The sequence below is a fragment of the Lissotriton vulgaris genome, chromosome 5 (genome assembly GCF_964263255.1).
Source record: "Lissotriton vulgaris chromosome 5, aLisVul1.2, whole genome shotgun sequence".
NCBI lineage: Eukaryota > Metazoa > Chordata > Amphibia > Caudata > Salamandridae > Lissotriton > Lissotriton vulgaris.
In genome coordinates, this window is record NC_141693.1 from 1,935,819,690 (window position 1) to 1,935,844,535 (window position 24,846).

The window sequence follows — 24,846 nt, forward strand, 5'->3', positions numbered from 1 at the left end:
TAGGCACTTAAAACTCCTCCTCTTTCTTTGCTACTGCAGCCGAAAGTTTCACTTCAGGTTTTCAAAATATTTTTCTCTGTTGCTATTGTGTATTTCAGGCTTTGAACCTCCTTTTTCCTCACATCTGCTGTTGCTTCCCACTGCGGGGCTCTTTCAGGCCTCACACTAGGCGAGACCCCCAGACTGCTGGGAATTCTTTCTTTTTTTGATCTTAATTCGATCACTTAAAAATAGATCATAAAAGACACAACGTAACACATACATTCATGATTAAATGTGGCATAGGTAAATGAATACATGTCAAAAGGGCATTTAAAAAATGAGGACTTGATAAAAACCAATTATCAATCATATGAATCTATAAAAACACGTATTTAAACATCATTGGATTACCCAATTGTAAAGCACATTTAAAAAAGAGCCTACTGCTAGGCATATATCAAAGCAATCTAACTGCTGCAAGTACATTAATGACACACTACAACTGCTAAATTTGGATTTGCGTAGCACAGGCAATAAATAATGTTTAGTAAGCGGAAGATTTGTAAAAGAAAACAAAATACAACAGAGTCTGGGGAAACACCTCATTATATGTGGATATGCATATATTAGATGGAGCAAACTGTAGTTTTGGAAAGCACAGTAGCCACCTAATTGAGCCAAGCCTAAACCAGGACAACAGCGTGTGTCCCAAGTACCCTGAACCGGGCTCAAATAAGGTGCCACCCGCTGCGTGGTTTGTAGAGTACAGGATTACCTGAGGGGTTTATTAGTTCTATGTCCTATGGCAAGAGTTGTCTCCCTAATATATTTAAGCCAGGGAATTCTATTTCCATACAAGCAGGAAAGACAATCTGAAACTATTTCTCTATTTAGCCAAGTTTCCTATCAAGGAAGTGACAAAATAATGGAGCCAACGGCATGCCAAAAAAGATTTTTCCTATTCCCAACACGTTGTGCCCAAGTACACGGACTGTCATACATCAAGCCAAGGTATGGGAACTGGCTCACTTTCTTGATTACTCTTCCCTCAAAGCTCAAACAACTGTTTTAAAATTTTTGGGCCTGCAAATCATAATTAAAAAAATTGCAGATTGATTCCCAGTTATAGCTGCTTCATGAACAAGACAAAAGTGGAAACTAATGTCTTTATTAAGTTTGCTGTCCTGGCAAGCAACACGGCATCATCTGCATACAAAAGTGCTGGTAAATGTTTTTTATTGACCATCGAGATGTCAGATCCCAAGTTCATTAATGGAGCTTCTAAACCATTTATGTACAGCAAAAATGGGATAGGTGCCAGCACACATCCCAGACAAACTCACTCAACTGAGAAAGAAGTGGAACACTCTACTCTATCCCCATACCTCACAGAAGCAAACAAATTCAGGTGGAGGAATCACAAAAAAAGCTACCAACTACTCCTCGAGTCCTAGGGAAGCTACACCTTCCCAGAGCTTAGATCTGTTTACACAGTCGACAGCACTTGATAGATCTATGTATGCCAAGTGAATAGAACTGCTCTTGGCAAACTTGTACTTAATCACCAAGAGTGTAAATTTAGATCTTGTTCTATAATGCCTATGCCTTTTCTAAAGCCGTATTGGACCTGTGAGAGAATGTTCTTTTCCGTAGACCGAAGGAACAGTCTATACAATAATATTCTCCCAATAATTTTAGTGGCGGAATCAAGAAGGGGAATTGGACAATAGCAGTTTGGATCCTGCGCATTTACCTTTTCAAAAACGGACACAATTATAGATGAGCAACAAGATGATGGAATGCCAGCCTTGCACGCAGCGTTTATGACATTACTAAGCAAAGGAGCCCAGAACCTTGTCCATTGGGAACCATCGGGCCTGGGTGCCTTTTTGGAAGGGCTACTAAGAATAGCCTAAAAAACTTCCCCAGAGGAGAACTGAATATTCGGGAGCAGTGCACATTCAACCATCCTGGTCTCTTGGGCAGAGGCATTAGAACAATAGATTCCATTAAAATGGCATTCCTCTGGACCTATGTGAGTACTCATTTTGTTAGGTATAGAGCCTGGGAAATCAATAGCACACACTGCCTTCCAAAAAGCCTGAGAGTCCTCGGCTTGGCAGTATGCCCCTGTGCTTGCCATGCCACTGGATTCAAATTATTCTGGCTGATGGGGGGTGGGGGGAGGTGATACCTGAAACCAGTCATAGGATGCTAGTTTCCGTTTTGGGGAGGACCTGGCCTGACAGTTCGGGCTGGACTGTCCCATGGGAAGCAGGGTCAAGACTGATTTGCATATGGCTGGCACCAGACTAGAATGGTGTGGTGAGCAAAAAAACAATGGATTTAGGCACACATCTTTGTGCAGGGGATGAATATTTGACATTGTTCATCCTTCCATCCATTAATTGTTCTTTTTGCATTTGTCGCCCTGAGTAGGACGGGTATGCCCATACCTGGGTCCCATGTTCACCATGCCACTGAAGTCAAGCTATCCTGGCTGATGAGGGGTGATACCCCGAAACCAGTCCTAGGATGCTTGTTTTCAGCCTGGGTATGACCTGGCGTGGCAGTTTGAGTTGAACTGTTCCTTTGGGAGCAGGCACAGGACGGATTTGCATATGGCTGGGTCCAGACTGGAATGGCATGGGGAGCAAAGAAAACTATGAATTTAGGCTTAGATTGCTGTACTGGGGTGAATGTTTGACATTGTTCAGCATTCTGTCCATCAATTGTTCTTTTGCATGTGTCGCCCTAAGTGGGAGGTGTAAGCCCAGAAGTTGGTCCTGTGCTCGCCATGCCGCTGAAGTATAGGTATCCTGGCTGATGAGGGGCGATACTCCGAAACCGTTCATGGGATGCTTGTTTCCAGTCTGGGGCGGACCTGGCCTGGCAGTTCGGGCTGGACTGTTCCCATGGGGAGCTGGGTCAAGACTGATTTGCATATGGCTGGGTCCAATCTAGAATGGCATGGTGAGCAAAACAAAATTGATGAATTTAGGCCCAGATCTCTGTACTGGGGTGAATGTTTGATATTGTTCAGTATTCTGCCGTTCAAATATTCTTTTTACAGATAACTTCATACAGGAACCTGTTAATAAAGAACTGGCATGTGCCCTTCAGCCTTTCATGACACAACTGCCAAAGATTGCAGAACTGGGCCCATTGTGTCCCCTCGATTCCTTGAAAGCCACACAGACTCCCGTAAAGGTCAGTCACAAGAGGATGCTGGCAAATTACCTCGTTCTTATGCCTTTGCCAAGTTGTCAAAGTCCTTCATGGCAGACCGTGGTTACACTGATCTTCTGGAAGTTGAGTCATTGCTTCCACTTCAACAGCCCTTAGTAATGTCCCTGATGAATCATCCGATCAATCAGATCACTTTGAGGCCCAATCTCTTTCTTGTGAGAAGCCAGGCTTGAGACCTACTGTCCTTTGAACCTAGTTGAATTGTACACCTGCACTCCTCCGAAGGCCTCTCTCGGCCTAAGGTAGCTGAGTACATACATTGCTGCTTGCAGAAGGGCTTCTATATGGACGTGCCTAAACAGACTCTGTGTAGGATTCCTGCGCCCAGCCCTTGAAAGTAAGGTGGTGGACGGTCCAGGTATATGAATACCTTTTTAAAAAAGTTATTGAGGGATCCTACGAAGGGTATTGAAAGGGCCTGGATATCCTGTCAAGACCGAATGCTATATATCTCCGGTCCACTCGCTAAGATCCACGAACTAGCAATGGAGGCCAAGGCATCGGGTAATCCAATTGACCAAAACACCATGGTGGGCTGGGCCTAGAAACCTATATGTCAGTTGTGTAATGCCAACTGTGCGGTTTCCATTGAACGGAGGAAATTCATTTTGATGCATCTATAACCCAAGTTACCTGAACTGGCATCTACAGAGGTTCTGCACTATTGCTAATGGCCTTCTGTTCGGCTACTCGTTTGTTAAAGATCTGGGTAAATTTGTCAACACGTACTGCCTTAGATAAAGTTCATGCGTCAATGAAAAAAGTGTTCCATGCTGGCCTTTTGCAATAGCTTGCCAATATCGGGGATGATCGCCAGGCTGGTCGTTACTCCAAAGTCCTCATCGAACCTTAGCCAGTCGCCGGCGAGGTGGCTGACAAGTCAACCGAAAATCATTACTAGAATCCATATAAAATAAGTTCTTACATGATTGCAAATTGGTTCCCACCCATTTCTTTTCACAAGTGAATATTGGAAACCACACACGGTGGACATTTGATGATTACTGTTATCAGAAGGGTCAGAAATTACTATTGGTGGCCAGGTATGGATGTTGATGTGAACTTGGTGGTCAGAGGTTGCTTGAGGTGCAACGTCAGTGACAATATGCGTTGATGGATCATTTTACTAGATGGGTGAAAATATCCACCCCGTTATGGTGCCCACAACAAGATGTGTCATCAAGTTTCTCTAGGAGGTTTTTATGAGGGAGGGCATGCCAGAGGAAAATCTCACTGATAATGGAGTGCTGTTTGTTTTATCTGAAATAAAAGACATCCTGGTTAGGGCTGCGTTTCGGCATACTGAAGCTGTGCTCAGTCACCCTCAGACCAATGAAAAAGTAGAGCAGTTTAACAAGGTGTTAATAGAGTCTGTCCAGGCATCATACAGGTACAACATGGAAGGCTGGAAGGCTGTCATGGGTCTGGTATGTTCATATTGCTGCGCTCCACATTTCCACCTACTAGTTTTGTTTTGAATTGAGGTGTGAATTAAATGTTTTATATTGAGTTGTGCCTGTTTTGGGTGGTGAAGATGTTTGAAAGAGAGGAGAGTGTCAATGGCTCTTGGAAGCATAACAGGCTAACTTCAGATATGGTGAGCGGGAAAAGTCTTTCACAAAGTGAATTGAAAGCTGAAGGGTGGGCTGAAAGTTAGAGATTGGGTAAGGATAATGAATCCTGTCTTGGTCAAAAATGCTTATATCAAAGTTCAGCGAACCACAATGGATGCTTGAGATGCAGGGGAACTTATTGAAATTGTTGTATGGTTGTTGGTGGAATGTTTCATGGGTGGTATTGTGCGCTGGAAAAAGCATTGGAGGTGTGTCTTTTTGGGGTGAATGTGATGCATTTATCAGTGGTGGGCATGTCGAAGAAGTGCAGGTTGTAGATCGTTGAGATCTGATGTGGGTTCTGCATCATGATTTGTGCAGCAAGGTGTCAGCAGGAGTTTACACCCCCAAAATAGAATCTTGCAGGTTGCGAGACTGTTGTTTGTTAAGGCATCCTTTGCTCTCTGTTACTCATCTTCCCTTGTGCTGGACCCCTGCTATGGTTGTTTCTTTATTTGTGTTGATAACATTTTTCTTATTTTCCTCATTTGTATCAATAGTTTTGTTGATCTTTGTTTTTACAGTTTTGTTGATCTATATTATTTTTAGTACTATTAGTTTAGCCAACCAAAGGGAAGATGTGGTGGTCTCTGGTGTTCAATGATGCAGAGCAGATATCAGATTGTTGTGATGGCTCATGCAACACTGTGTTGCGCTGCATTCAGGAGCATCAGTTGTTACTGGGCCCCTGCTTTATATAGACATTCTTTTGCGTCTCTATAAATATGGCTCAACTTCCTTGATCACTGTTTCTGCTCGTGCCCTGGCCCTGTGTTTACTGTTTACAGGAGTGGATGGCAGGAGAGGGTGGGGGGCATAGAAAGGAAAGCAGCTCAGTCAGGCCCCAGGAAGGCAGGGGACTGAAGCGCAGAATTCAGAGGCGCCCTACCGGTAGTAATTAAAATTAACAAGCATTTGCAATGCAATAGGTCTCGAATTTACGCAAGTTTGAGCTATTGACATTGCAAATAACAATGCCTTTTATATTTGTTTTCGTTTTAAAAACATAAATAAAAGGCATTGTCATTTACCATGCCAATAGCTTTGACTAGTGTAACTAAAAGACCTATTGCATTGCAAATGCTTGTTTTTTTTAGAGCGCTTTACTTAAGTCCAGTCGCGCTACTACACAAAGCCCTCCTTTCTGCTAGGAACAGGGAGATCAAGGGTTTTTCTTTTTTTGGGGGAAACTGGATGTCTCGCGTCATAGCCCTCGGCTCGGAAAAGGGCCCGCAGTTTTGCAAGCGACCACCCTAGTCGTGAGGCAAAGTCCTCTCCTTACGAGAGATTTTTCCTGTCCCCTGGCAAGCCAAGACTCTGACCTCGTTTCAGATAGAGCTTTTTATTTTGTTACTTTTTGACCACTTCCAGCGTCTATCCTTGGCCTATCCCCGCCTTTGTTGTGGATCAAAATAGGGGCGTCCACACAGAGTTTAGTGAGTAGGGGGTGGGGTGACTCAGGTGTAGTCGAAAGACGGAGATATTAACCGGTAACCTAGCACTCGTATGCTTGCGTTAGGTACCATGCTGACTGGAGTCACCGCCGGCAGTGCACCATAGGGCCAACTGTGTCAAGAAAACTCTCACCTGAAATCCTTTTGGTTCCTTTTCGTGATGTTGCTTGTTCCTTACTCTCTTGAAACCAGCGAGAAAATGAATGACTCGCTGTTTCCAAATTACCCCCAAGGGAAGGGGGGAATGGGATGAAAGAAAAAGAGACAAACACTGCCGGACGTCAGGAATACTTCTTGTGGATATCTCTCAGGGAAGTGAGAATGCCGGGTCTTGTCTTGACCAGGATTATGGTGCCCTAGAAGAAACAATGTAATACTAAGAACTTCCCAGTCTTTTGGATACTCAATAATTGCAACTCTATATATCCAATTATTAACATACCATATTAATTGACCAGGACTCCTGTTTTTTCTTGCTATGCATTCATGGAGTTTTCCCACAGTATTCTTTGATCTGACTTTCTAGAATACACACATATTAAGCCTTTTAAAACTATATCACATTATTGTTACTGTTCACAACTTATCATATGAAACAAAGAATTCTGTACCTTTAAATATGCTTATCTCGGGCTTCAAAAGGGGGTTCTGCAATGATAAATAAAAAAAAACAATGCAAAACAATACAGCATATATTTTGCTTATGTGTTCACTCACTCAGTAAAATAACAAATGGCTTCTTTAGCCTTTCTTAAGTTTTCCACAATACAGCCTTGCAGTTTCCTCTGTTCTGTATTAAATGAATTCCAAAGTCTTAAAGTAGCAAGCAAGCGCTTGAATAAGTTCTGGGGCACTCGAGTATGAAGAGAAATCTAATTACGAAGAGCGCTCTCAGGCTTGAATTATTATTTCTGCGAAATGCACTCAGCGTTAAAAAATGTTCAGCAATATTGCCTCCTTGAAACATTCGTGAATATAATCATGACCGTGCCGAGTTCAATCCTGTTGAAATAATAAATAGCGCAAGTTAAAGCTTACAGGAGAAATGCTGCTTTAACTTCTGGACAAATAAAAACTCACGATGTCTTGCCAGCAACGATGTGTTAATTTTTTTCCTTTCATTTCACAGGAAGCTGAAGGAGAACCTCGGACAGAAGTCCAGCGAAGGAGGAGGTCGTCTGAGATCAACAGGAGAGCTCCTGGCGAGCGAGGATGCCAGACGGATGCCTGCCTGCTGATTGAATCCCAAGGCGACACGGAAATCAGGTAAGAATAGCATTTGAAGAAGCAAAGCACTGAGGGGATGACGGGAGGGGTTTAAATAGACTCCTGGGCTCCGATCTCATTCTGGGCACATGTTTTATCACGCGTCCAGATTGGCAGTTTGGAAATGCCCAAAAACGTGAGCAACCATAAGTTTTAATAGAGTATTTCTGAAGCAAGTACTTAACAAGCATTGGCCACAGCAAAAGAAGCAAGGATGTACAAGCATTGGCTATTGCGAAATAATATATCAGTTACAGAGGTATTTAGATAACATGTGTTATTGTTGGGTATTTAACAAAGTTGACTAAGTATCTTTTATGGTTCAACATATTTGTTTAACATCTCTCTGAAAGAAAATTAGTCACAAGATGATCTTTTCATGACAAACTGAGCATATTTCGTTTTTTTTCTTTTTAGGGCCCCTACTGACCCCTTCCTGAGTCTTTTCTATCTGTCTGGCACAACAGCACATACAAAGGCATGCAAGATAACCCGGCTCGCAGTTCTTACCCAGGCCTTTTAGTCTTTTGTGGACTTTAACTGCTCATCACGTTGCTACGCCGGTAGACGCATTAAGCTAAGAACGCATGTGTTTCAGCTTCCGCATGCTTATTTTGATTACCATAAATTTTTAATTGCCCTTTCACAAGGGAGCTTGTGAAGTGCGAGATAGGTTATGGTAGACGCCTTCTACAGTGTCTTTCTTCGGTAACCAGTAATAGCCCTTCCTGTGGGTTTATTCATTTCTTTTTTTTTGCAGATCTATACAGCGGAAACGTGACCCAAAGGTATTGGCGCGCTTCGCATGGGCACCCTTTGACGTCACACACAGCACTTTCCTACTGTTTTGGTAGGCGGGAGGTTGTGCGGTATGCCCCGGATCACAGGATGGTAGTCAACCTGAGGCTCGACCTTCGTTTCCCTGCTTTAAAGTCAGAAGCAATTGCCGTGAGACCACGTGAACAGCAACAGCAGCATGAAACTGTACCTGATTTTTGTATTTTGTGCCCTCCTCGGAATGCTCCTCCCCAACCCAGCGCACTGCACCATTTTCGGCCATAAAACGCCATCAACACACTATCATTCTTTTTTTTTTTTGCCATAGCCATGAAACGTAACCGCAGGCACAGCATTTTAACAAACACATGTTCACATATTACCTCATACTGTTTCTCACTTGCACTGAAAGGGGGGTGTCCTGCGCAATGTTTAGTTAAACGTACGGTACTCTGCTCTTCCAAGCCGCAGACTCGAACTTATCACTCAGAACCTATTGACTCAGAACAGGGATACTGTCAGCCCACCTGTTCCCTGGCCCGTCATCAAGCCTTCGAGACCCAGACCTGAGTTCTTTGATCGTTCCTGCATCAACCTGGCTCAAGCCCTGTTAGGGCAGGTGTCGACGCGAAGGCTGCCTGGTGGGGATGAGCTGCAGGCCACGGCAGTGAGTGGGGGCGTGAGGGGGGACTGTGTTAGGAGACTGCCTGAAGGTCCTGTGTTGCGCTGCTGGCATGCACGAGCAGAATCTCCAGTCAGGATGGGCGGGGCCTATGGGTGATAGGGCAGAAACCAACCCCGCTTCCAAAGAAGCGGGACACAAAAGCAACAATAGATCCCGCCAAGGCGAAGCAGCGCATGCGCTGCACCGCAGGCGAGACCTAAAAATTAGCTCTTCTGTAGCAAGTGTGAAGTCTCAGTGCCAGGAGGGCAGGTGAAGCAGTGACCCTCGTTGCTGTCCTTACTGCTAACTCTCAAACTCTCAGCTGTATGTACCCACTGCTGCTAACACTGCTGCCATTAGGAGCCTTGTTGTGATCACCGATACTGATGTAGCTCAGATTTTATCTGGAGTAAGGCATTGCTTTATTTTTGTGTTTCAGACAGACTGCATTTAAAATGACACGCAGATTTTGGTGCAAGTGAAAACACATGACATATGAAATGAGGCCTAGTCAAATGCTTTTTAAAAGGGGCACTTTTGGTGCATTTAAAATGAAAGACATGAAATGAAGCTTGGTAAATGCTTTCAGTCTGAAATGCTTGTGCTGAATTAACATTTTTTTGAGGAGTAGAGAAAACTTGTGATTTCAGTGGCCTTTTTAGCTTTGAAGATAATCATGGAATGCGTTCTCTCTACCTAGCTCCTGTTCCTTGTAATCTACACTCCCTGTTCCTATCTTAAGATACTTTGGTTTTGTTGCATATTTAGACAACGCATATTCAGTTCATAACACATCTTCTTATAATGTATATTAATTAACCATGCACCAACACTACACGTGGGGCAAAACGCATTTTGCATGAAAAGCTATCTAAAACATTAGCGCATGTTGCTATGAGTATGTATTAACTGTGCGCTTTGAAAATATGCACTGGTGCATGTTTATGCTACGTTGTACATTGCACATTTTTGCATGTTGTGCACAAATGATAGAAAAGCTGCTTTAAACTAATAGCTTTTTCTAGGTAATAACTAATACAGGGTATAAGTATGGGGGATGTAAACATAATGGGTTTTATTTTCATAAATTAATACTCTTTTATGTTTGTTTTTGGGCCCACCATAAAATGGCTGCCTACGAATCCAGCATGGCTGAGAATTGTGCTGAAATGAGACGCATGCGCAGAACCAGCAAAGTCAGAAGCAATTGCCGTGAGACCACGTGAATAGCAACAGCAGCATGAAACTGTACCTGATTTTTGTATTTTGTGCCCTCCTCGGAATGCTCCTCCCCAACCCAATGGGTCAAGGCCACAGTGAACTGTACATTCTTGTTATCGTGCCAATGTACCAGTGTTTGTGGAAAGTATAATTCCTGCGTGCGATGTGAGAGAAAGAAGGAAATGGACTGATACATTTTTCTGCATTAATTTTGCACATTTGTATAATTATTGATGGTGAAACATAAGACTGTATTAAGCATTAATGTTTCCTTTGTTAAAACTGGTATTGGTTGGATTTGCCAATGAGAACAGGGTGGTGAGACCCTCATGTCATCTATGCTAACCAATCACAGTATGAGTTTCTACAGAAACAGCAACATTATTAGTGTAGTCTACCAAGAATTAGGGTATAAATAATGACCCCTTAAGGGGTGTGTAGGGGGCCTTAGTCTAAGAGGGAGGAGAGGAGAAGATCAGACATCATATGGGTTAGGTATGCGAACGTCGCGGGTGCAGCCTGGGAGGGGATTGCGTCCGAGAGACAGAGGGAGTTGGGGGTTCTTGCTCATATTTTTTCAGAGAAGTCCTTGCACATCACATTTTTGGCAAGGCAGATCACATTCCTCCTTGGTCTTGTGAAGGGCGGGCAGCCTCCCTGAGGAGCAGACCAAGGCAGAGAATGCAGCTGATGGGAACATGTTTAGATTTAGATACTAAAACTCTACGTTTATGCTTTGACTAATTAACTAGTTTTGAAAAGATGTATTTGTCTTATGCATTTATTTCTCTTTATGGGAGATTTTTGCCAATTATTAATTATTGATTAGCCTTGCATAATTCACTCTTGAATTATATTTTCATGAACTCTTTAAAGAATTCTGACTGACAGTTGATGCCTCATTCCCTTCATTTATGGAATGCTTTGTATGCAACCTATATGTTCTGTATTAATTCTAATTTTCTTGTTCTCCTAATTCTGTAACCGGATTGATATTTGACTAATGAATAAAGGGTCAGAGAACCTTCACTTTGTACTACAAAATAAAACCCTTTAAAAATTACTCACAACTCTCTTTATTGGCTTAAATAAGAATAGTATTTTCGTTTTTCATGTTTATGTAGTCTCCTGAAGGTAATACACGGTGTCAAGGGTCCAACACCTTTTCAGCGGTAAAATAGAGGTTAATGAGGTTTTGCATTGAGAAATTACCGTGAAATTACCGCTGGACCAATACCCCCAGTGGGATGTACCCATTACTAACACTGCAGCTAATATATTAAAACCGTTGGCTACTATCCTCACTGCTAACACTAATACTCTGTCGTCATCAGCTCCATGCTGCTAACACAGATTTTTTGTTGTTGAATATAGAACTAGGAAAAAGAGCACAAACCATACATGTTGTTTATTTCTCCCCATATTATATGAGCAATGTCGCTACTTTATTTTAAAAGATAATCTGCTCACTAATGTGTGAATGTATGTGTGTTATTTATATGCAGTCATTTCAGCTGCATTTCACTTCCTAATCAGACACAGTGGCGGGTGTTTTCGTTGCTTGCATTATGGCCCGCTGCACCTTTGCTACGCCACTGTCATATTACCTGCAAGGTGGGTGAGGGATGTGAATGTCATTGACAGTACGCTAGGAGAGGTGGCTGTTGTAGGACGTGTCGTCATGAAACTAGGGTAAGGTGCCGGTGGGAGGGTCAGTCAGGTGGGCTCTCGCATAAAGTTTAGGGTTAAATGGTACATAGGGCCTGGGCGATTGAATGGTGAAATTGTTCAGAGGTGGTGAATGTGCAAGTCTACCTTTAAAAAAGAGGCAGACGTGCGTATTGGAGCCGCAGATAGCTTGCCCTGGGCTCCCTTTGGCTGGAAGCCTGTCCTCGGGTCGGGGAGATGCGCTACTGTGCCTCCCGGCTGACTGAAGCTTGCCCTAGGGTCAAGGACTCCCTCCAGAGGCCGAAATCTGAAGCCTGCCCTCGGGTCAGGGAGATGCGCTTATGCGCCACCCCCCTCCCGGGGTCGAGGTCTGAAGCCTGCCCTAGGGTCAAGGCCTTCCTCCAGAGGCAGAGGTCTGAAGCCTGCCCTCGGGTCAGGGAGATGCGCTTCCCTCCAGAGGCCTGAAGCTTGCCTCGGGTCAGAGGCTCCCTCCCGAGGCCGGAAGCTTGCCCTCGGGTCTGAGCCTCCCTCCCGGGCTGAGGTCTGAAGCCTGCCCTTAGGTCAAGGTCTCCCTCCAGAGGCCGAGGTCTGAAGATTGCCCTCGGGTTAGGGAGATGCGCCTCCCTCCAGAGGCCTGAAGCCTCTGGTCAGAGGCTCCCTCCCGAGGCCGGAAGCTTGCCTCAACAGAACATAACGTGTATTTGCACGTTCACCACTACAAGCATCTTGGCGCTGAATAACAGATGTTTGTTGTTACCAAACTCAATGGTACTCATTTTTTAGACCTCACATGGATGAAAGGCTGAGTGGATCCGCCGGGATTTAAACCTGTGACCAGGGCACAAGTCGTAATTGCGAAAGGTGCTGAGCTTCTCATCCCGGAGAGGCCAAAAAGTGAAGTCCAGCTGTTTGGCCCTGGTAAAATAAGTGGGGGGACGCCGTCCACCCGCGTTGTACCCCGACTCGAGCCCTGCCTGTGACCATGAGGTCGAACACAGGCCCCTGCTGTAGACTCATTTGTCTACTGAGCCACCAGACCAGGCATTAGACCTCGGGTCAGAGCCTCCCTCCCGGGCCGAGGTCTGAAGCCTGCCCTGGGGTCAAGGCCTCCCTCCAGAGGCCGAGGTCTGAAGCCTGCCCTCGGTTCAGGAACTCCCTCCAGAGGTCTGAAGCCTACCCTCGGTTCTAGGCCTCCCTCCAGAGGCCGAGGTCTGAAGCCTGCCCTCGGGTCAGGGCCTCCCTTCCGAGGTCTGAAGCCTGCCCTCGGGTAGCGGAGATGCGCCTCCCTCCAGACGCCTGAAGCTTGCCCTCGGGTCAGAGCCTCCCTCTCGGGCCGAGGTCTGAAGCCTGCCCTCGTCAGGGCCTCCCTTCCGAGGTCTGAAGCCTGCCCTCGGGTCAGGGCCCCCCTTCAGAGGCCGAGGTCTGCAGCCTGCCCTCGGGTCAGGGCCTCCCTTCCGAGGTCTGAAGCCTGCCCTCGGGTCAGGGCCTCCCTTCCGAGGTCTGAAGCCTGCCCTCGGGTCAGGGACCCCCTTCAGAGGCCGAGGTCTGCAGCCTGCCCTCGGGTCGCGGAGATGCGCCTCCCTCCAGACGCCTGAAGCTTGCCCTCGGGTCAGAGCCTCCCTCTCGGGCCGAGGTCTGAAGCCTGCCCTCGTCAGGGCCTCCCTTCCGAGGTCTGAAGCCTGCCCTCGGGTAGCGGAGATGCGCCTCCCTCCAGACGCCTGAAGCTTGCCCTCGGGTCAGAGCCTCCCTCTCGGGCCGAGGTCTGAAGCCTGCCCTCGTCAGGGCCTCCCTTCCGAGGTCTGAAGCCTGCCCTCGGGTCAGGGCCCCCCTTCAGAGGCCGAGGTCTGCAGCCTGCCCTCGGGTCAGGGCCTCCCTTCCGAGGTCTGAAGCCTGCCCTCGGGTCAGGGCCTCCCTTCCGAGGTCTGAAGCCTGCCCTCGGGTCAGGGACCCCCTTCAGAGGCCGAGGTCTGCAGCCTGCCCTCGGGTCGCGGAGATGCGCCTCCCTCCAGACGCCTGAAGCTTGCCCTCTGGTCAGAGCCTCCCTCTCGGGCCGAGGTCTGAAGCCTGCCCTCGGGTCAGGGCCCCCGTCCAAAGGCTGAGGTCTGAGGCCTGCCCTCGGGTCAGGGCCCCCCTCCAGAGGCTGAGGTCTGACGCCTGCCCTCGGATGCGCTGCTGCGCCTCCCTCCAGGCGCGGAGCTCGGGACTAGACCGCTGGCAGCGCTCCAGAGTGTCCCTCTGCGCAGGCGTGCGGGCTGCACATGCGCAGTTGGCGGGCGCCAGGACTGAGCGGATACACCGAATACGTTCTTCCCAAGCCCGGCCAGGAGAGCGGAGGGACGAGTGCGTGCTACTGCTGCGGCGCGTGCGGGGCGCAGCACGTGAGTCACGCTCATGCTTTTTATTTTTTATTTTAAAATACATGCACTTACTGCGTGCGGCCGGGTGATGGGTTTGCCCGGGCAGGGGGCATCTTTTCATCGCTGCTACCAGGTGGACATAGATCAGGTGCCACAACCCCTGTAGCGTCAGTTTTATAGTCAGTGGGATGCATTCTGGGATTTGTAGTTTACCAGATCCTATTCTGGGTGCACTTCAGTTAGTTACAACTGTTACTTGGTGTGTAGCTCATGTCTAACGAGGAGGACCTTTGACCCCCCCATTTTATTAACCTCCACATGCAAGAGACCATTGTATTCTGCCCGAACAGCTTCCCGTGCCGTTGAAACAGCTGCGGTGGTTCAGAAGTACCCCCTTCAAATGCAGGGCAGTGGGAGGTGGGCACTCCCACCTTCCGCCGCCCTCCCCATGACTTTATAAGGTGTAAATGTTTGACCACACCCTCCACCCCTTTATTCCTCCACCCCTGTTCGGGGAGTGCGGTTCTCTTTGTGCACTGTGTTCTGTTATATTTATTTAGAAGACAGCACGTACACCAAATGTTTCATGGCGCTAAACAAACGTGGGTAAATACCGAGGGAATTGAAAGTCCAATTAAGAGAAGAGCGGTCAGCCTACCCAGCATAAAAACACCTTGTTTGAATAGCCATGTTTTTTTTAATGATGTAAAGGAATAAAGATCAAGTTATGGACGAAGATGTAGTTGAGAGTTCCACTTCATCGGAGTCAAAACTAAGGGGCAGATTTATGAGGCCCTTGCGCCACGTTTACGCCGCTGTTGCGTCACGCAAGGCGGCGTAAACGTGGCGCATCCCTACGAACGATTTACAACGTGACGCATCTAGGCAGATGCGTCACGTTGTAAAGCCCTGCGCCGCTTGTGGGCGTTCCGGCGCAGGGTGGGCGTTCCGGGGCAGGTGCGCCTCGCAAAAGTGGCTGAGTGAAATCTATGAGATTTCACTCAGTCACTTTTAAGCCAATGCTGCGTCAAAAGCCTGCGCCTGCTTGAAGCAGGCGTAGGTCTTGACGCAGCATTGTTAAAATGGGGCACCGCCGAGCCTTGCTGGAGCTGCGTCGCGCTTGCGACGCAACTCCAGCAATGCGCCACGTGACGCATCTGTGCCGTTTTTGCACCATGGTGCGCCGCATTATAAATGCGGCGCACCATGGCTGGCGGAGCTGTGGCGCACTGTAGCGCATGTTAACTGGCGCATCCCTGGGGATGCGCCAGTTAACATAAATCTGCCCCTAAATATCTCAAGAGCTCCTCTGTTTTCTGTGTCTAGAAACTGGTAGTAAAATGTGCTGCAGAGGATCTGCGAGCCTATGAAGGCACATACCCACAAAGGCCACTTGGTTATGAATTGGCGGGGCCAATCCATGAATGGCCTTGGGGACCAAGCAACATATTTTGAATTGTCTCTTTGCTTTATTGGCAGCCAATGTAGTTGTTTAAAAAGAGCAGGTGCATGAATGCTCATAGCTGCTTTCAAAATCAGTCTAGCCGCTGAATGCTGTGCTGCTTTGAAACTAATTAAATCTCCTTTGTGAAGTCTCAAGTAAATGGCATTTGCGTAATCCAGTCAGGACCCGATTGATTATAGGTGCCATATGGTTTTAATTGCTTCACTCGAAAGGTAAGGGAGTAATTTCCCGGTAGTCCGTAAAAAGGAAAGCAGTGTGATGCTACCAAGTTAATGTTAGGTTTCATTGACTGCTACTGATCAGTCAGTAGTTCCAAACTTTTAGCAGTATGTAATGGCCCCATTTCCCTTGGCAACTAATGTTGGGTCCATTGTTTAAGGTTTTTAGGTCTCGCCTGTCGATGCGCATGCGCATCGAGCAAGCGAGACTATAGGGGCTCATCGACTCTTTATCTAACTTGCAAGGAATCGTGGCGATTCCTTGCAGTGCCCGTGACTTTTAAGGTCAATGCGCATGCGCATTGAGCTTATGCGCATGCGCATTGACCTTAAAAGCGCGTGCGCGTGCACGTCCGTCTCCTAACAACACACACACACCCTCTCCCCCGCTCCGCCCCCTCCCGCCGTGTCGCATTTCTCTTTCTCCTCCCCCTCCCCTCTCTCCCCTCCGTCTCGTTTCACACACACCCTCTCCCCCGCTCCGCCCCCTCCCCGCCAACACCGCCTCGCGAGCTCGTCATTCCAAACCCGCCCTCCCCCGCCATTGCATCGCTGTATTTCTTAACAGTTCACCCATTTACTCACAGTTTTCCCAGTGCACCTAGATTCAGGCTGAGTTGGTGATCGCCACGGTTGCACGAGTTTCCTTACACCGCCATTCCTCTTACACAGACTTGGAAAGACCGAAAAATAAAATAATTAAAACAACATTTGCTGTTTTATTTGCGGATGACAAGGTTACTCGCCATTCCAATACTTTAGGCCCCCTCCCGCCGTGTCGCATTTCTCTTTCTCCTCCCCCTCCCCTCTCTTCCTTCCGTCGTGTCGCACCTCTCCCCTCTCCGCCCCCTCCCCGCTCCGCCCCCTCCCCCTCCCCCTCCCTCCGTGTCGCATTTCTCCTCTCCCTCTCCGCCCCCTCCCCTGCCCGCCGTGTTACGGTGAAAGGCTTGTTTTATAGTTGACAAAAGTTAATTTGTTGACACCAGCTGTCTTTTTCACCTCGCGATGAAATGTCACAAACGGGAATAGTCCTCAGTAAAGATACAAGCTCTACCTCCGCCTTGCCTCGCAGTTCCCCTTAACATTGCATCGCTGTATTTCTTAACAGTTCACCCATTTACTCACAGTTTTCCCAGTGCACCTAGATTCAGGCTGAGTTGGTGATCGCCACGGTTGCACGAGTTTCCTTACACCGCCATTCCTCTTACACAGACTTGGAAAGACCGGAAAATAAAATAATTAAAACAACATTTGCTGTTTTATTTGCGGATGACAAGGTTACTCGCCATTCCAATACTTTAGAAAAATAGCAACAGTTATTGTACTTACTGTTTTTTTTTTTTATTGATTTTTTTTATTTTCATTACAATTATTGGGAGAGGTTTTGTGTACAGCTCCCATGTTTTCGCCTCGGGTACGCTCTGTGGTTCTGTGTCACGTGTCTTGAGAAGTCACTGCTTTAATGTTATATATATTTGAACGAGCTGGTAATGCGTCACCCGAAGATTTTTCTGATGTAACTGTGTTAAACCCTGCTCCTAGCCTTACTCGGCAGTAGTGTGAGCAGAAGCCTCTGGCATGTTGGTTAAATAGGGAAAATGCACGCTTCTTTGTTCAGTGCAATCAGAGTGAAGCTCGCTGAGCTGCCTAAGATCCATTTCTTCCTTTCAGTGCAGGGTCGCCGTGTATCCCAGAGGTGGTGCAGGGCGAGGCGCCCTTGCAGCGAGTTGCTCCTGCGCCGATAGCAGGCTCTGGTGTTTGCGGTCTCCACGCTGGGCTCGCGCGGTTGCTAGGCCGTGTCAGATGACGCCTGCTCACATGACACCCGTTACAGAGAAGTGCGTGGCCAGCATTGGAGCACCCTTGCAGCCGGGGGCAGGGCAGGGCAGGGCAGCACAGCACGTCCAGGATAAACCTACCACAGCACAGCCCTCCTGGCAGGTCTTGTGACCGAGGGACTGACTGTATAATCCCACCCTCAACCCCTCACCCTCCCTCACCCTCACTCACCCTCAACCCCTCACCCTCACTCACCCTCAACCCCTCACCCTCAATCACTCACCCACACTCACCCACACTCACCCCCACTCACCCTCACTCACACTCACTCACCCTCACTCACCCTCACCCTCACTCACCCTCACTCACCCTCACCCTCACTCACCCTCACTCACCCTCACCCTCACTCACCCTCAACCCCTCACCCTCACTCACCCTCAACCCCTCACCCACCCTCAACCCCTCACCCTCACTCACCCTCAACCCCTCACCCTCAACCCCTCACTCACCCTCACTCACCCTCACCCTCAACCCCTCAGCCTCACCCTCACTCACCCTCACCCACCCTCACTCACCCTCACTCACCTTCACCCTCACTCACCCTCAACCCCTCACCCTCACTCACCCCCACTCACCCTCAACCCCTCAACCTCAACCCCTCACCCTCCCTCACCCTCACTCACCCTCAACCCCCACTCACCCTCAACCCCTCACCCTCACTCACCCTCAACCCCTCACCCTCAATCCCTCACCCTCACCCACACTCACCCACACTCACCCCCACTCACCCTCACTCACACTCACCCACCCTCACTCACCCTCACCCACCCTCACCCTCACTCACCCTCACCCTCAACCCCTCACCCTCAACCCCTCACCCACCCTCAACCCCTCACCCTCACTCACCCTCAACCCCTCACCCTCAACCCCTCACTCACCCTCACCCTCAACCCCTCAGCCTCACCCTCACTCACCCTCAACCCCTCACCCTCACTCACCCTCAACCTCATGCTAAAGATTTACAAAAAAACCCATAAACAATTCTAAAAGCACTAACTCTAATGCTGCGAGACCTATTGCATTTCTAATGCTTGTTATTCATAACAACTATTCCAGTCTTCTCGGCAATCAGTTGTAAGTTATTGTTCCTCATCCAGCCAAGGATTAAACACATTCTGTATTGGAACATGTTTTGGGATGCATTGCAACTGTCCATACGGAACAGAATTTGAGAACCCTCTGCATAGTTGTACAGTCAGTATTTTGAGTTGTGCGGGAATTTACTTGTCTCTTGGGAAACATCCCATTCTAATATTTTTGCACAATAAAGCAGTGTAGAAATTGGATGATCATTTTTCAGTATGAAGGGGTCATCACCAGTTGTCTTCAAACAAAGGATAACAATAGCTATTTCAAGGCTTCCAGGTGCTTCATTCAGAGTGAGAGAGGATTTCAAAGTTGAAACCAGTGGCTCCATAATATTGGACGTCATCCATTTCATTACGTCCTGTGACCACAGCTCCAGAGAGATCCAGATTTAATGTTGGTTAATGAAAGCTGCAATATCTCCTTAGGTTTAAACTCAATTTAACCAGATTTTGATTTGCAGTATGAGGGGAAGCTACACTTATTTGACTATTCACAATACTTTCTTTAATTACGTTTATATTGGCAATGAAGATAGTTTTTATTTTATCGCAATGTGTATACAAAGGTTTTAAGCTTTGACTGGTTCTGTCAGTATTAGAGTGCTCAGGCATACTTTTAAATGTTCGTCCAAGTCCAGGCGCACATCAGAGTAAATAAACAGTATGTATAAACTCTACACAATTTGTGCACAATCAAATCAATGATCCATGAACATATGAAGATAATGTTCCTTTGTCTTTAATTCAGTACAACCAAGATGGATCGCACACCACTAGCCTCTCCTCCGGGTCGCCCCTTGGCACTCTGGTACACGTAGTGCATGTAGATGGACGAGTAAAAAGTAGTTCACCACAGTTGGTGCGAGTAGTTACTCATTATCCCCAAGTTCTCTGGACCGAGACATGGCCCGGGTTTCGGGATAGTTTCGCTCGTCAGCAGAGCAGTGTTTTGGGGTGGATGAGAAGGCCGCCAAGTAACCGTCACAGGCCATGATGCCTCTCCGGCGCGCAGGTGCGTCTCCAAGAGCTCGTCAGCTCAGGGCTCACGGGAGCCGATTAAGTACAACCAAGATGGATCGCACACCACTAGCCTCTCCTCCGGGTCGCCCCTTGGCACTCTGGTACATGTAGTGCATGTAGATGGACCAGTAAAAAGTAGTTCACCACAGTTGGTGCGATTAGTTACTCATTATCCCCAAGTTCTCTGGACCATAGACATGGCCCGGGTTTCGGGACAGTTTCCCTCTGTGGAAAAAGGTAGGGCCGATGTCGAACAAAAACCTTTTTCAATATTGCCCGGCGCTAACCGCCTCTAATACCACTCAATCTATCAAGCAAAGAGGCAGGCGCTGGAGACTGGAAGGCAGGAAACAGAGGTTTATTCCGACGGAGCAGAACACGTCAACTCAGACAACAGGGTGTCTTCTCGAGGTGCTCTAACCGCATCTCTGAGGCCTGGCCTCTTATACACAGGTTTATGGTCTTTAGTACAGTTTATTGCATGTGGCACATTCTTGCAAACAATTTGAAGTACGGAAAGACATCCTCGGAATCCCCGCTTCAAGCCCGTTCCCACACACATTTACAGTTGAAGTCCCCACCCCGGTCACAACAGGTGATGATTGTCACGCAGCTGGGCATTCCGCCGATTCCTGGAATGCATGTGGTTGATCGGATCTCATGGGGTGGGGGCTTTGATCAGTTGTGGATCCTTTGATGGGGGAGCTTCCTACTGTATGGGGGCAATAAACAGCATCTGCAGGGCCAGGTGGCAGCCTGGGAACGAGCAGGACAATCGGGTACAGAGGAAAGGGGGTTTTATCAAACGGATACGGGATCATGAAAGGGATGGAGGGAGGTGTCGAGCTGGGAACAGGATGGGGTTCCGAGGCAGGGTTGCGCTGAAGAGGGGTTTATGGCCCAAGCATGTGAGAGCGGGGGCTGTCAGCGTGCGGGGGTTGCCTGCGAGGTTAGGAGAGCGAGAGAGAGAGGCGCGCTGGCTATCGGCAGTGGGCAGTGAGGCCATGGCATTCAAAATGGCTGCCGCTTACGCGCACGAATGGGCCTAAAAAGGGACAAGATGGCGCCGATAATGTTGACGCTGCAAACTAGATTTCAACAGTCCTCCCTTTTCAACATATCTAGCCAACTTGTCTAATCGATGTCTATCTTCATCAAATTCCTAACCTCAACATCGTACAATGCTCTCATGCGTTCCTTTTCGAAGTCCACAGTCTTAGGGCAGATACAATTCGCACATAGTGAACACAGAGGCGGCAGGCATTGGATTCCTAAGCAGAACCCACATATTACAACAATAGGAATCAGGATAATCGTAAACAATCTCCATCCCCAGTTCTTAACAGTACTCCAGAACCATCCACCACGCGACCATTCTTCTTGCTCCTGGTGAACTTCTGAGGAAAGTCTGTGGAGATGTTCGATGGCTTTGTACACTGAGGGTGAATTGTCCGGTATATATGTGCAGCAGCTGGACCCAATGATGCGGCATGCTCCTCCACGATCCGCTAGAACCACATCTAGAACAAGGCGGTTCTGGAGAACCACCAGGCGGACCGCTTGAAGCTCGGCAGTATTGTTCGTGAGGATGCCCGCTGTAAGGTTCATCGTTGTTTCAACTGCCTGGGTCAAATGTCGGATGGCACGGCTGTTTGCCATCGGGCCCCAGAGTGGAACAAGTCCATTCATTGCATCAAGGAACTGTGCTCCGGTGGAGTCGGCTTGTTCAATGTCCTTGGCTCGTTTTTGTCTGTGGTGATTCGCTGGAGCCACATAGGTCGGAGGAAGGCTGAAGGAGATAAAACAGGGGCCCCCCCAGCCTTTGGGGAGCCAGGTGTAGGCCTTTGTACCACAAACAAAGTACATGTTCGGAGAGGAGACAAAAGAGGGTGGATCGGTGGAGTCCAAAGTTCTGGTGATGTGGCAAGCGCTGCGGCCTACCAGCTGTGTCCAAAGCCCTTCGATGCACATAAGGCCTGTGACATTGATGACGGATAGGGCCACAGTCAGGGTGGCAGCTGTTTGTTTCCGGAGGTAGGAGAAGGTGGGTCTGGTCGGATTGTTAAACACCTGCATTTCAGTTCGTTCTTTGACAGGGATGTCCATGTGGATAGAGTCGTTGGAGGTCTGTGGGCAGAAGTGTGTAGCAGCTTTCTTCGTTTTGTTCTGCCAGACCTCATGAAAGAAATGTGTCATAGTTTTGCTGGAGGTGGCATTATCCCTATAGCTCTCTTGCAAGAGGATCAGCCAAGCAAGGCAGGAGCCGTGAATTGAGAAGGGTGAAGGGATGAAGGGTATTGAATGTCCAGTGGCGTGGGGTAGCAACCCACAGATCCAGCAGTTGGTGGCATTGGTAGCAAGATTGTGTTGGTGCAGCAGTTGCACGAAGGAGTTGTTCCAAAACTCCTTACATCTTTCTCGGAGTTGGGGTGAAAGAGAAATCAGATAATGTTCCTTCATGGTGGTAGGCTGTGCAGTGGTCAGGAATGTCTCATGAGCTGGTGCGTTCTCTTTCACAATCCAGAGGGTGGTCATGAGGAGGAGGCAAAAGAGGAGGGCAATAAAAAGTGCAATAGTCTTTGAACTGTGGATTTTGTCAGTCTTTGGATTTCTGTAGCGGATCTTCGGATATCCGGTTGCTTCCATCATCTTCGTGCCGGGAGCTTCCAGCATCTTCTTATCGGGCGCTTCCATCATCTTCAAGGGAGCTCGGTAGCGGGCAGAACCACAAACTTCGTCTGGCTTCTCTCCTGACAGCCTTAGTAGTGTTAGGCCGCCGCTCTGAGATTTACGACTTAGTCAATGGTCTGCTTAGCCGAAACTCCCTCCTTTCGTCGCAAGTTATACCCTTCTCTGGACGGCACAGTAGCATCGGAATATTTTGCTAACTCGAGTGTCTCTGTATCAGGATAACAGTTCAAGGATGGCCGGTCTTTGTTCAGGAGCTCTTCCTGGGTGGTCACGTCTTCGGTCGTCGTCAGAGTCGGGGAGATTTTCTTAGTGTGGTGCGCATGCACCCAGTTCCTTTTACCCTCCACTCGAAGAGCTGTTCGGGTGGTGAGTAGGACTTGCCAGGGGCCCGTCCACCGGGGTTCCAGACTCTTGGCACGCTGGAAATTCCGGATCAGGACGAAATCCCCGGGTCGCAGGTTGTGTCCGGGACCCCTGGAAGCGTCAGGAATGGCATGCAGCACCTGTTGGTGGATAACAGACAGTGTTTTAGTCAACTGGTACAAGTAATCAGACATTAGGACGTCTGGGACGCCATGAATGGAAGTCGGTTTTGGTGCAGACCAAACGCTCATGGGCCGGCCAAAAACGACCTCGTATGGTGTCAAGTGGTGTTTGGTGGGGGTTGAACGCATCGATAGCAATGCCAGTGGGAGTGCGTCTGGCCATTTTAGTCCTGTAGTAGCCACTATCTTAGCCAGTTTTAGTTTCAGAGTGGCATTGTGTCGTTCAACTAGTCCCGCAGATTGGGGGTGGAAGACTGCATGGAACTTCTGTTTTACACCCAACCCCTTCAAGATGAGTTGGATAACTTCGGCTACGAAGTGCGGGCCATTGTCGCTCCATAAAATTCGGCAAAGGCTGTAACGAGGGAAGAATTCCTTTAGTAGTACCTTTGCAGTGGCCATAGCAGTGTTGTCGCGGGTTGGATAGGCTTCCACCCACTTGCTAAATGCGCACACCACAACAAGTACGTACTTCAGGCCTCGGCATCTTTCCAGCTGGATGTAGTCCATCTGCAGGACTTCAAACGGGTGATTGGGAACCCCAAACCCTCCCCGGGGTACTACAGTTCCTTTCCCAGGGTTATGTTGCAAACATATCAAGCATTGTTGGACCAGACGTTTGGCGGAGTCTGTGATTTTGTCGTTTTGCCAAACTCTGGAGACAAGTTCGATCATAGGGGCTGATCCTATGTGTGCAGGGAAGTGTGCCATAGTCAGTATGGGAATCAGGTATGAGTCAGGTAGCAACCATTTGTTCGTGTCTTTTGTTCGCCAGCAGCCTTCATCGTCTTTTAGTCCCACCCGTGTCCATTCAGTCAATTCGTGTTGTGAGCTGGCCATTTGGATGTCCCTAATAGTTTCCTTAGCGTCTGTCCATTTCTAGGCTTGTGACCTGGTCACGTACATGCGTGTTGTCGTCCTATTCTCAGCTGTGGTTCGGGCAGTCGTGTCGGCTAGTGCATTCCCCTGTCCAATGATGTCAGTCACCTTTCTGTGTGCTTGGCATTTTATTACTGCAAGTTGTTTGGGAAGAAGGACTTCTTCAGTTAGGGTGGAGACTAGATCTCCGTGCAAGATGGGGGTGCCATGTGAGGTCAAGAATCCCCTCTCCTTCCAAAGGAGCCCAAAATGGTGAACCACCCCGAAGGCATACTGGCTGTCGGTGTAAATGTTTGCTGTGGTTCCTGCTGCCAGGATACATGCTCGTGTGAGGGCAATCAGTTCTGCTGCCTGTGCAGATCTTTGTGTGATGCGGGCTGTCTCTACTGCAGTTCGGGCTGTGGTGACTGCGTAAGCAGCTGAGGTGGTGCCATCGGGGAGTTTGATGCAAGAGCCGTCCACCCACAGCTCGCCGTCAGGGTCAGGAAAAGCTGTGTCTCTGAGGTCAACCCTACTCCAGGTCTGTTCGTCCGTGAGGGTCACACAGTCATGTACAGGGGACACATTGGGATCGTTCTCTGGTAGGGGCAACAAAGCTGCCGGGTTCAGTGTGGTGCATCTTTTCAGAGTGATGTGGGGTGCAAGCAGAGTCAATTCGTATCCAGTCAGTCGTGCACTCGTCAGGTGTTGCGTCTTAGTTTGGTTCAGGAGGGTGTCAACCGCATGGGGTACTAACACCGTGAGGGAATTCGAGAGCACTATCCCCTCACTCTGTCTGATAGAGATAGCGCGGCAGCTACAGCTCGAAGGCAGGCAGGCAAGGCTCTGGCTACTGGGTCAAGAGTGGCAG

General features: G+C 48.3%; 1 protein-coding gene across 1 annotated transcript in view; it reads left to right on the forward strand.

Annotated features, from left to right (window-relative positions):
- Positions 1-14,184: 14,184 nt before the first annotated feature.
- Positions 14,185-24,846, forward strand: part of LOC147717797 (zinc finger and BTB domain-containing protein 12-like) — a 71,188-nt gene continuing 60,526 nt past the window's right edge. The window contains exon 1 of the mRNA XM_086924580.1: positions 14,185-14,272. The gene's annotated coding sequence lies outside the window, so the exon portion shown is untranslated. The remainder of the gene's footprint in view (positions 14,273-24,846) is intronic.